Here is a 12,988-nt window from a genome sequence, read left to right on the forward strand (position 1 = left end):
AAAAATATTCTTTCAGATGACTTTCGTGTTTGTTTTGTCGGATGGTCCAGGGCATTTATGTACCAAGCAGCAAAGTATTACAAAGAGACATGTTCTAAATACAGAGGGCGGTCTCTGTAGTAATCTAGAATGTTAGAAATAAAGATATTGGTGTCCAAGTCATCCAAGGCAGAAATTTCATTAAACGACTTCAACATTTTGAAACGTTTATGCTGTGACCGGGTATTTACATAAACTACTGTTTTTTACGACTGAATAAGCTTAGGATTGCTAAGCCTAAAAGCAGCTTCTTGAGAGACATGCGTCTATATTTTAGTACACAGATCCCTGAAAGGGCGGCATAGTTGGATTGTTGCGAAAAACTGTGTTTATCAAATATCTAATAGCAGTTCATCTGGCTCAGACTTGCAAAGGTAATGGCAAACGTAGTAAGCTGCTCCCTCCGTCAGCGTCATTAACTAACTGAATGCCCATATTTGCACGCCAATGTCTTAAGATAGAGGAATTGTAAGATTTAATAAACAAGGAGTCTTTGGGCCGGAAAGTTTCATAAAATTTACCTTTGTTTTTTACAGCCATAATATGGGACACGATATGTGTTTCTTTACATTCACGTTTGGGGAAGTCTAAACGATATGGTGGCTTTATCCAAGGCATACAATATTTCGAATGGGAATGTGTTTGAAGTTTAAGAACTAAATCATGAAGATGGGAATCTTGTTCATTGGAAGGAATATGTGGGTGAATGGTTGAAGAAATACATTGTTTAATTACTTCAGATGTGCTGGAATTCACTCCAAGTGGTAAATGTTCAATCCAGACGAATAAATGATAATGTGGCGATCCTCTGTTTTGAAACTCGACACGTAGAAAGTAATATTTCACCTGGCCTAGGTTTGTCTGGACCACCAATTACATATTTCAAAAGTCATGCAAATCTTCTTTCAAAGTGTATAGCTGTCATCAATTGGTCTTTTTGCCAAAACCCATGCCTACTGAACAAACGATAACAAAAATAGAGAGATGGCTTGATACGTTTAGTGTGATTATAGGTAAATCCGAACCTCCCTTCTGGAAACAGCCATGGAAATGCTTTCTTTTCACCATACTCTATCTCATAAACAGACACTTGATTAGCATTATTGCTTCGCAAAACAACATTAGGTCTGTCTCCCATATCAACGTGTGCACAGTTGTAATTACTAGAAAAATCAACTGGAACTATTGTGACCTGTTCCAAAGAATTAGCTGTATTTCTAAGATTCCAATGTCTGTAGATCTATACTCATTCAAATTGATCACTTCAGAAATACTACTACTTCTATACAAAGCATTGTGTTCTTGTAACCAAGAAGCAGCCCTAACTACCTAAAATGGGTCTATTAGAAAATTTCCAGCAGACCCTAAGGCTAAACCATGCTCAAACCGAACTATACACATTCCATCCAGCCCATGAAACTCTCCTAAAGTTGGCTCCATGTCTCTAGGAAGGTCAATTACTAAACCTTTTTCAGCATATTGTCCTCCTGGAAGAAGGACCATCGTCATACAGACTTGTACTTTTTCAAGATAACTTAAACAAAATACTTCAAAAGATATTGCATCAATTGTAAGACCATTCAGTCAAGAGCATATTACAGGCATTTCATTCTTTGTTATTGTACGACATGTGGAAAAAGATTTGGATCTATTCCGAAATCATCTAGCAAACCATTACTTTTATATAAGGCCATATGATGAACCTCACTACTAAACAGAAATCGATCGCAGCAGCAACACCAATAACTAGGGTTATTTGTATGTAATGCTCATATTCCCTATTACACAGCATGTCCCTACTGGGTACATTCCTCGAAGGCTTATCTGCACTTAGCGAATTTTTATTCTGGCTGATAGAAAAACTTCCTCAAGTGCTGCTACACAAGCCATTATTTGCTCCTCATTTACTTGGCTATTTTCAGCAGTATATACAGATGTCAAGCAGTCATTAACAGCTGTATGTCTCCTACGTTTTTACCACGTTTTTTCAGTCCTTTAGGGGTTCGACCAGCAAGTGCGACATAAGTGTGATCAGTAACGTGCATAGATAAAGCATCCACAAATTCGACTGCAACCGTACCAATGTCATCGGACATGTTCAAACTGGAATTGCCAGCATCAGTATCATTAGAGAACTCTATCGGTTCTGAGCTGTTGGGAGTTATAACATGAACAAATGTTTCTCCTAAACACGCCCGCCCGCTTTCCTCAGTAGGGAGAGCGCAGATCTACAGATCGCGGGATCGTGAGTTCGATCCCCGGGCGAAGCGTATGTTCTCCGTGACGATTTGATAGAAGACATTGTGTCTGAAATCATTCGTCCTCCACCTCTGGTTCATGTTCATGTGGGAAAGTTGGTTGTTACTTGCGGAGAACAGGTTTGTACTGGTACAGAATCCAGGAACACTGGTTAGCTTAACTGCCCGCCGTTACATAACTGAAATACTGTTGAAAAACGGCGTTAAACCCAAACAAACAATAAAAACGCTGAAGATACAACAGTACTGTCACTTCTTCTGACTGAAACAGATGATATATTAAAAACTGGATTGCTGCATATGCGATTCAGGTATGCTGAAAGTGACAAAATGCTGATGAAAGGCAACAAAACACTTGAACCATCAAGATCAACAAATCCATCAACATTGCGGGAATGGGAATCAAATAATAATATGTTTTCAGGATCAATAAAAAAAAATGCAACTGTACTTCCACCAAAAGTACATATCAGCCATTGTGACTCAGCAAATGCAACATGTAAAGCATCAATCAGTAAAACACCTCCTGCTTCGGTTACAGCTGGATGAGTGTTAACTGCACCAAAAAGCGTGTTTTTTAAAGTTTGTTCATAGTTAGTGCCAAATATAGTCACTTCTGCAGGTAAATCGTGATGACCGAACAAATCATTTACATCTCCATTAAACCTTTCATTGACAATAGTTCGATAAACATAGTCTCCTTCAAAAATAATGGTGTCCAGATGCTGAGAACTCCATGTCAAAAGATCTACATGAAAAGCAGCAAAGATCAAGGCAACGAAAGCTATAGTTGTACACTGTGTGCTAAACGATAAACTTAATCCCTGGACTAGCCTTACTTATTTGGCTTTATCGGGATGACTTGTTTTATGATCTGTTATTTTATAGTTGTCATCCCTCTAAGCCTTACCTGTATCTGCATTTTAATGTTAGGAAACCAATGACATTAAAAAGTAAAAACGTCATAACATACTGGTCAAACTTACTTGCTCCAATAAATCAAACATTAATATTCATGTAGAAACATCACCTTTGGTTGAACACACCTTATAACTAAAAAAAAGAGACTTAAATCTTCTGAAATATGTGTAAACAGGCGCAAAGAGAAATCTACCCTGACACCGGTTTCAAATTATATATAGCATTAAATGGCAGAAACAGAACACAAAATATACATTCAAAACATGTCAACGAGGCAATTTAATGCTTTAATGTCAACATAAATTAATTATCAGAGATGTATGTACCAGAAAACATTCCCACCAAGACAGCGAGTCAAAAGTTATCACGCGGTCTCAAATCGTCCTAAGATTTGGACTATAATTGGACCTTAATATAAGAGCTGGTAAAAGATAAATTGCCCCCTTGAGCATTCAGTAACTGCAGGACATTGGAATTTGTTTTAAAACAGCTCGCTTTAATAATTGGAAAAACCTTGGACAGAACCACCTGTCGAGTGTAGCATATGTACATGTGTAGTAAATTCGCGCTAAAAGTTACATGGTCTATTGTTTACACTTCAAAAGAACTTCAAATTTATACGCATTAAAACATACATCAAAATTTTACTTTGACTGCAAGTCACCTTTATAAAGCTATAAAAATCTGTAACTGAGCAAAAGGTCTTCTAAATCATGCTATTATTTTTTTCCAATATTAAAGTAGGTGATCACTTTATGTGACTTGCTAAGATAGATCCACGCATGTGAATTGGCACTCAAATGCATTGTTAAACAAAAACAGAATAAATAAATTGTTGGTAATAACTTACCTTGTTACTTACAAAATCCACTTCTTCCAAATATTTATAAATTTCTCTACAAATGAAAGTGAAACTGATGTGTAAAGCAAGGATGACTTAATTTTCAATGCAAGAATAACTTTAAAAGCTGAAAATGATGAAATCCGAATCAATATTGCAAATATATAATCCACCAAGGAACAGAATCAAGTAATAACAATTTCATTATTAGAGAGTTTGAGATTTCAACCTTCGCCTTCCCCTTCAACGTCTCTTGCGAAGTTAACGTATGAAGTTGAAGTTCGATTAAAATTCCTTGAGATTTCAAACATTAGAATGAACCTTACTTCTTTTAATCCGCCCATTCAATTTATCTATAATTATGATCGTGTTTTTCGTGCATTTTGATACAAATTGTCCGAAATGGCAGGAATTTTACAAGTGGTTTTAAAAATGAAAAAATTAAAAACATTTTAATTAATATAGAGCGATTACCAAAAAAAAAAACAACAACAAAACAAACAGACAAACAAACAAACAAAAATAAATAAATAAATAAATAAAACGATAAAACAATGTGAACAATGTAAAAACTCGTTAGTGTTGCTCCGAACATTTAGGTTTTATATAAAATTATGTCAGTATAGTCAGTATACAATGCACGATTGTAAATCATACATGAGAGGAAATAAAAACGATTATTACATACCTAAAATTATTTTCCATTGGGTTTCAATGGACCGCGATCGTGCAATATTTTTCCATGTCATGACGTTGAACGCTTTCATATCGGACTAGTCCCAATCCGTGACTCTATTTACCTCCCCTGACGGTCCGTCCATTGCGGATCTCGTTCTTTAGATTTTTGTTGCTATTGTAATTGTGTGTTTGTTTAATTTGTAATTTATGCAATATTTTGTTTACTTTTACACTTTGATTAATCGGACCTATTAGATACTGGCACGTAGTAATTTATCAGACTGAAATGAGTTGGACTAATATAGGACGTGGAGTGTTTTCTTAACGTTGTAATGGAAAGAATCGCGTGACGTCCGTGGCGTCCGAGCGCACGTTGCGACAACAAGTTGACGTCATTTTCGCGGAAAATATTAATGCGCGTCAGTTTGATTTGTTTATTGCGTTTTCGGAGAACTGTTTTCCGTATTTTTTCCTGTCTTTCGTGACAGAACGATAATTTAGATATAAATTAATCATTTGATAGTGGATATGTAATAAAAACGTTATCATCATTCTTTCGCGGACAATATTGCTCTCCTAAAGTCGCGCAATATTACCTCTGCAGAACTCGTGCATATATCCACATACAAAGTTAATAACCTATAATGATCATATCGACGCGATAATGACACTATGTATGACTCTGTATAATGCCAAACTCTCAGACAGCACAATATGATTTTGATATACTATTTTATAAGTAAAGCTTCTGCGGATCCAGGAATTTTGGTTAGAGGGACACCAACATTAAAGAGGGGTTCGCCCATTTCAGGGGACGGGGGGGGGGGGGGGGGGGGTAGGGGTAGGGTCACACCGAGTTTCAAGACCGACTTTCTTTGTAAAATGTAAGCATCAAAGGGGGAATTAACCCACAATTTTCTTCTGCCAGGCTTTGGTTCCGTGCATTTCAAGAATGGAGTTATTCCATACGGCTAACAGGAAACGTCTCTCATCATGATATCACAGATCTGAAATTGTCTGATGCTTCAAAGGAATTTTCCGTATTACTAGTACCATTTTATGTTTATAATTAAAACGCAATTGTCGTACTCAGTGTCCGACAAAAACAGATTGATTTTATTTGGATGTGAAAATAAAATATTCCACCAAATGATAATCGCGAGTAATTATTTATTTCTCAAGTAAAATGACTATCATGCCATGTGCCTCCATCAAGATTTCAGTCTTTGATACCGAGTATGTGGACAGAGTAGATGTAAAAAGCATGAAGTTTCGACTTTCGTGATATCACATATTCGGACGTTCAAAACTTCACTTCGTACGACAAAAATGCCCATCTGGTATAATCGATACCGCCTGGGGACACAAATGTGCCGTAGAAGTTAAAGTTTGAACAAAATCTCAAAGTTTCTCAAAATCAATTGATAACTTCATACTTCCAAGTTCAATTCAATGTATTTAGTTAAAATCATTAGCCATACAAAACTTCATTATTCTTATACCTATTGATAGTGGTTCGCATCAAATTTAGTCTAATTATATATATGGATAATCAAATAACTTAATAAGCAGAAATCCTGAAACTAACCTTTTTGTTTCGCATAGTAATAAAGAGAAGTCTTAGGCTTACGTGATATTACATGGAAAACTTTAGTAGCAACGTGTGATATAAATAAACTACACGCATATCGGTGACGTTTTACCCAAAATATATATGAGAGACGTTGAAGGGGAAGGCGAAGTTCGAAATCTCAAACTCTCTAATGTTGCGATAAACACGTTAGAATTTTCACTTTTCGAGTGTCGAGGGAAATTGTACAGAAAATATGACTAGAAAGAAACAAACTGGTCAAATCCGAATCCATGGCACATTCCTAAGTCATTTCTATATGCAGTAATGTATAGAAAAATCGTGTTTTATCGTTACTTATACGCGGAAAGAGGTTATATGTCCGCGGAATAATTTCACGAGGGCGTAGCCCGAGTAAATTATCCTGGCGACGTATAACTGATTTTGAGTGTATTAATTTAGGCAAACACGATTTTGCTTTACATTATTTTAATTCTAATATGCCCTTAATCTGAAACAGTAGATAAAATACAGTAGAACTCTTTCTTGGTCGCAACAAAAACATTGATGCCATCGCACGTTAATGTCACGTCATTTTAGCGTAAGCGTCTTTTAACAGAAACATGCATATTGGGATAATCGTTAGAACACTTAAATTTTGTTTCATGTTCAAAAGTAGTCTTAAATGCCAATACGCATACAATTTGGTTATCATGTATCATCGAGTGCCGTTCCGGCAAATATTGGTCCTTCAATTTTTTAACAAAGACTTCATTGTTCAAAGATTGGTCATACTGAATATATATCCAAACACATTACTACATAGCATATGTCTTGCACCACATCACCAATTTGTTTGACCTCTTTTGTCTAAGCACTTCAGCATAGGATAACAAGATAACATTTTTACAAGCCTATGTCGTTCCATTTTAAAAATACACCAGTATCTTACGACCTTTTTGTGGAATGTATGAACATTGGAAACCTCCAGCAATCGGCCTGCAGCATTTGTTGTTTTATATTTGAAACATGTATATCTTTTACATACATAATTATGTACTAATTTCTAACTTGTATATCCCCAAATCTCAGCCCCGTATAATAAGACTGGACTAATTTTTGTATCAAACATGCTAAACATACCTTTTATGGTAACTGTCAATACACATATATATTTATCAGGACCGTGATGAGAAGAAACTTAATCGCTTGCTATTCTATTGAAGGACAACTGTTGTGTTAATGTAACACCTACGTAAATAAAGCTATTAATAACTTCAAAAGTTTGGCCATTATTCACCCACTGTTCTGTTTATAGTCTTTCACCTTTTTTAATAATCAAAAACTTTAGATTTTGTAGAATTAACTTTACTTTCCTTTTATTACAAAAAACATTTAAAAAAACAAATAATCCTTGAATCCCGACGACTCTGTCTGCAATTAAGGCTAAATCACCTGCACACAATAAAGATAGTTGTTTGTTATATATACAGTAAAACTAAAATCTCATGCTTTTTTGTTTCTGTCACTTTAAGTACAGCTTCTATGCAGGTTTGAAGTGCAAGACCCTCTAAAGATATTTCATATTGAATTTATTTTAGTTTTACTCATATCCGTAAAAGTCTGCTTAGTTAAAACAGTTATAAGTATTGTAGTATGTTCCAAGATAACATTAAAAGGTATATGTCGCTGGTAACGTATTTTCTCTCAATTTTAAACCACTATAGACGTAACGATATTTTCAACGGCTTGAGTGCCATTTTCTTCATGGCCTATTAAATATTAGGTTTAGTTTATAAGCAGAATATCAAACATTAAACATGGTACCATTGTATTTAATAAAGTTATAAGTAACTGTATCAACAGGGATTTTTAAAATATCTTGTATCTTGCTTTTTTCATAAATTCGTATATTAAATAACTTTATCTTTCACGTTTCATGTAGCTTCGAAACGTTTTAAGTAAGTAATATATTCATTTTATTTTCATTCATCTAAACAAATATCATAGCTTACATACCTCATTTTATTTTTATACGGGAAATTACATGCTCGCTTGAATTTTGTAAATAATTTCATATCATAAGTTTTTTTGTTTTTTTAAAGTAGAAATACTAAACCTTTTTTTGTGTGTGTAGCTGTGTTCTAATGGATTAGGTGCCGAGGGCCGTTGCTCGAGTCCCATTGTAGGACTAGGACCACGCCGTATTGGATATCTGTGGTACTGGTTCTTCGGTGAAGCTGACCGAGGTGGTTCAGATGTCTTGCAAACTTTCAGCATAATCGACCTTAAATTATTAGCATTAAATATCTTCTGTAAATAAATTCTGTTACTTTGTCTACGTACTAGTTTGTATTTGTTTTATTCAAGATAAAAAAAATGCGGTTTGCTTTAGATACTTCAACATCATTCAAAGACAACAAACACCCTTAGTTTTGTATTTTAGTTCAGTTCGGGATGCCATTATTTAGCTCTGGGATACGTTGGTTTCTTGGTAGTCACTCTTTTGCGGTTATCATGCAGCAGCCCGGATTACCGCCACCACCTCCCCACGCTGTCAACCGTGGAATAGCTATAGAAGGTATTGCCAGTATCTTGTCCCGTATGGTAGGGGCTGCCCATGGTACTATTTCTTACAGTCAGAACATAGCAGCTATAGGAATAACAAAGGTAATGTCCACCATTGTAGTAGTTTAAATCGGTTTATATTTTCTTGGTTACTAAAAAAACGCAGTAGCTCTATGAAATAATGTTTCTTAGTTGAATCATTATTAACATTTTAAAGGTTGCGAGACGGGCGGTATTTCTGAAAGCAGGGCTAATACTTGTGATCGGTGGTGTTGTTGGGAAGTTTGGGGCCGTTCTTACTATAATACCGAATCCAATCATCGGAGGAGTAGTGACAGTAGTGCTCGGTATAATAATGGGGACATGATTATCAACATTGAAATGCATAGAGACTCAACAAGAACCATTACCGTATTAGGACATCATTTATATTGGCTTTGATGATGCGCGAACTGTTCAAGGATCCGGAACTTGCTGCTAAATTCAATACAGGTATATAGTAGTACTAAACAATCTATAAGATGATCATTTGGAAGCATTACTATATCAAATACAGCCAAGCGAAATAATAACATTGAGTCTCTTCACGAGTGGTAATGAAATAAAATCCACTAGCACCGCCATAAGCAGAGCTCTAGCATACAGATAAATGGATCACAAAAAAAAATAGAATGGAAAATATACACTGAGCCAATAGTTAAGGCGTCTACAGGACACGTAAAGACTATTGTTGAGAAAAGTAATACAGTCTATAAAAATATCCACTGTCTGAGTATTGTCCCTGAGATCAATCTAACAATCAAATAAGAATTATGAACTTGTATCCAAAACCGACCATTCTGCTCGAGAACTCGCTACCATCATTTATGTGATTACCATTTAGCACATTTAGTGAAGTGAGACATTAGCACGCTCATTTTTAGCTCATCTGATTTTTTGAAAAAAAATGATGAGTTATTGTCATCACTTGAGCGGTTGTCGGCGTCGGCGTCGGCGTCGGCGTCGGCGTTGCCAGGTTAAGTTTTATGTTTAGGTCAGCTTTTCTCCTAAACTATCAAAGCTATTGCTTTGAAACTTGGAATACTCGTTCACCATCATAAGCTGACCCTGTATAGCAAGAAACATAACTCCATCTTGCTTTTTGCAAGATTTATGGCCCCTTTAGTACTTAGAAAATATCAGATTTCTTGGTTAAGTTTTATGTTTAGGTCAACTTTTCTCCTAAACTAACAAAGCTATTGCTTTGAAACTTGGAATACTTGTTCACCATCATAAGCAGACCCTGTACATCAAGAAACATAACTCCATCTTGCTTTTTGCAAGATTTATTGCCCCTTTTGGACTTAGAAAATCAGTTTTCTTGGTTAAGTTTTATGTTTAGGTCAGCTTTTATCCTAAACTATCAAAGCTATTGCTTTAAAACTTGCAACACTTGTTCACCATCATAAGTTGACCCTGTATAGCAAGAAACATAACTCCGTCCTGCTTTTTGCAAGATTTATGGCCCCTTTTGGACTTAGAAAATATCAGATTTCTTGGTTAAGTTTTATGTTTAGGTCAACTTTTTCTCTTAAACTATCAAAGCTATTGCTTTGAAACTTGCAACACTTGTTCACCATCATAAGCTGACCCTGTACAGCAAGCAACATAACTCCATCCTGCTTTTTGCAATAATTATTGCCCCTTTTGGACTTAGAAAATCATTTTCTTGGTTGAGTATTATGTTTAAGTCAACTTTTCTCATAAACTATCAAAGCTATTGCTTTAAAACTTGCAACAGTTTTTCACCATCATAAGTGGACACTGTACATCAAGAAACATAACTCTATCCTGCTTTTTGCGAGAATGATGGCCCTTTTTAGACTTAGAAAATCATGGGTAGGACAATATTTCTATTACACAAAAAAAATCAGATGAGCGTCAGCACCCGCAAGGCGGTGCTCTTGTTAATAATGCCTTTGCTTCCACAGGATATGAAGATGTAGACCAGATTGTTCAGCTTCTGCTCGGTACTTCAATGTTGGTGGGATCGTTGGTTATGTATTGAATAATACTGTGCCTGGTAAGAAATTTAAGAAATATTCATTGTGTTACACTTTTGGAATATTTTGGAATGTAGTTTCGTGTGTTGGCCAACATAATCATTTTTTCCTTCGCAGATCTATTGACGTCTTTAGATGTGTTTTTTCAACCAAAAGACTTGTCGGCAAATTAACGGTATAAACGATCGGTTTTTCAATTGATTACAAGTAAACCTGTTGATGATACATGATACTACTGTTAGATATCTGAATAAATTTGTATTTACCAGTAGTACTTCTCGATTATTACTTCTTTTACTTTTTAAATTTGAGAGCACTACTACTGACATATTTTATTGTTATGCTATTGACGAAATAAATTTATTTAATCTATGTAATCATTATAACGTTGATCTTTTCTAAATGTAGGTACAGATAAAGAAAGCGGATTACTTGCATGGCGGAAAGATTTACAAAATGAATCCGGGAACGTAGATCCAGATCATTACGCGGATGTTTACAAATACCCTTTTGTAACAAAATTTCTACAACGAGTCAAGTGTTGCTCTTACATACCAGTGTCTCCAACTTTTGACAAAGAATTCACCTGTTCTTGTTGCCAGTCAAATGTTGAAGGAGACGGTTGCAAATGGTGGATATGAGAATCAGGTTGCAGTTGAAAATATGGACACTGTAATGAACTCAATGGACAAAAAAGAATCCTAAAACGCTATGTCTGTTGCTTCTGGCTTTTCAATACTTCATGCAATTTTGAGTGAATGGGAATATTCTGTGTCACCATTTTAAAGCTCGTCGAATATTTGCACTTGAGTATTTTAGCCTTTACCGCTATTCGGAATTACATTTTCAATAACCTGCTGCGGGTATCGGAAAAATAAGATATTTTATGATATCTAGCATGTGCTTGTGTGGATACGTTTAGTATTTTTACCATTTTGTCAATAACTGTAGAGTGTCAAAATTCAAAACATGTATTTTCTGACCGAACTGATAGATATATACATATGTAAAGGTTCATAGCTGCGCCGATATACCATCTGCCAGATTTCTAACCTTATTTGTACATTCATGTATGGAGTCTCATACAATTTTCCAACCTCCACGCAGGAATATTTTCAAACAATCGTCCCTGCCTCCAAGAAAATCACGTGACTATGGTAAAACCATGTGATCCTAAAATGGCGACAGACACGCTTGGCAACGCTTAGTAAATTAAATGATTGCCATAATAATATACAGGCAAATGACATTTATGTGTCACCCTTTAAGAACCTAACGAAAGTATTTAATGTATCTATATTTGCAGTATGCGATTCGTCAAATTCTATAACTGTACTCAAAATACTGTGTTTACAGTTTTAGCAGGTGCGCGTCACAACACCAGAAAAAGATACTGCACTATTTTTTTTTTTTTTTATTTTTTTTTTTTTTGCTCGTTTTACAAGTAAAATATATCATAATTAACTATTGAGATACAAACTACAAATTAAAAAAATGAATAACATGACTCGGCTGAAATTCAGCCCAATTTATATGTGATGGCAATGTCTACTGAACCGATAAAGGGAAGTAACAATGTGTTTGAGTTTGGCAATTAAAAAAACTTACCCTCCCCTGGCAATATTATTCATATGGTGCGATATGTTGAATCGACATGACAAAATATTCACAGATATTTTGTGTAAAATAAATGAAATTCAATACTAAAGAAGCTTATTAACGTGTACTAACGGTCTTTGTTGAAGGCAGAACAGCAAGAGAAAAACCATAAAGGGCCCAAACAGAACAGGCAGACGACAATCAACAGTTCAAGCCATGCATGCAAACCCTTGAGTAAACCACATGTCCCGTTAAGCACAATAAAAATGTAAAATGTATCGTTAAAATGTAAAGGTGCTGTACATCAAACATCTGTTTTTCAAAGCCAGAATTAAGAAAGGGGATACGTAGGAAACATTTGTATTCACAATCTTATGGCAATTTTAGCCAGCCGGAGATTATATTTGATATGTTCTAGGATTTTACTCTTTTGGGGAACAATCTCAGAACAAGATGGATGTCAAACTTGGCA

At 35.3% G+C, this 12,988-nt stretch overlaps 1 pseudogene; it reads left to right on the forward strand.

Moving 5' to 3' along the window:
• LOC123546011 (solute carrier family 23 member 1-like) overlaps positions 1–12,988 on the forward strand; it is a 54,690-nt pseudogene that overhangs the window by 16,749 nt on the left and 24,953 nt on the right.

Source organism: Mercenaria mercenaria, chromosome 9 (assembly GCF_021730395.1).
Source record: "Mercenaria mercenaria strain notata chromosome 9, MADL_Memer_1, whole genome shotgun sequence".
In the NCBI taxonomy this organism is placed as follows: domain Eukaryota; kingdom Metazoa; phylum Mollusca; class Bivalvia; order Venerida; family Veneridae; genus Mercenaria; species Mercenaria mercenaria.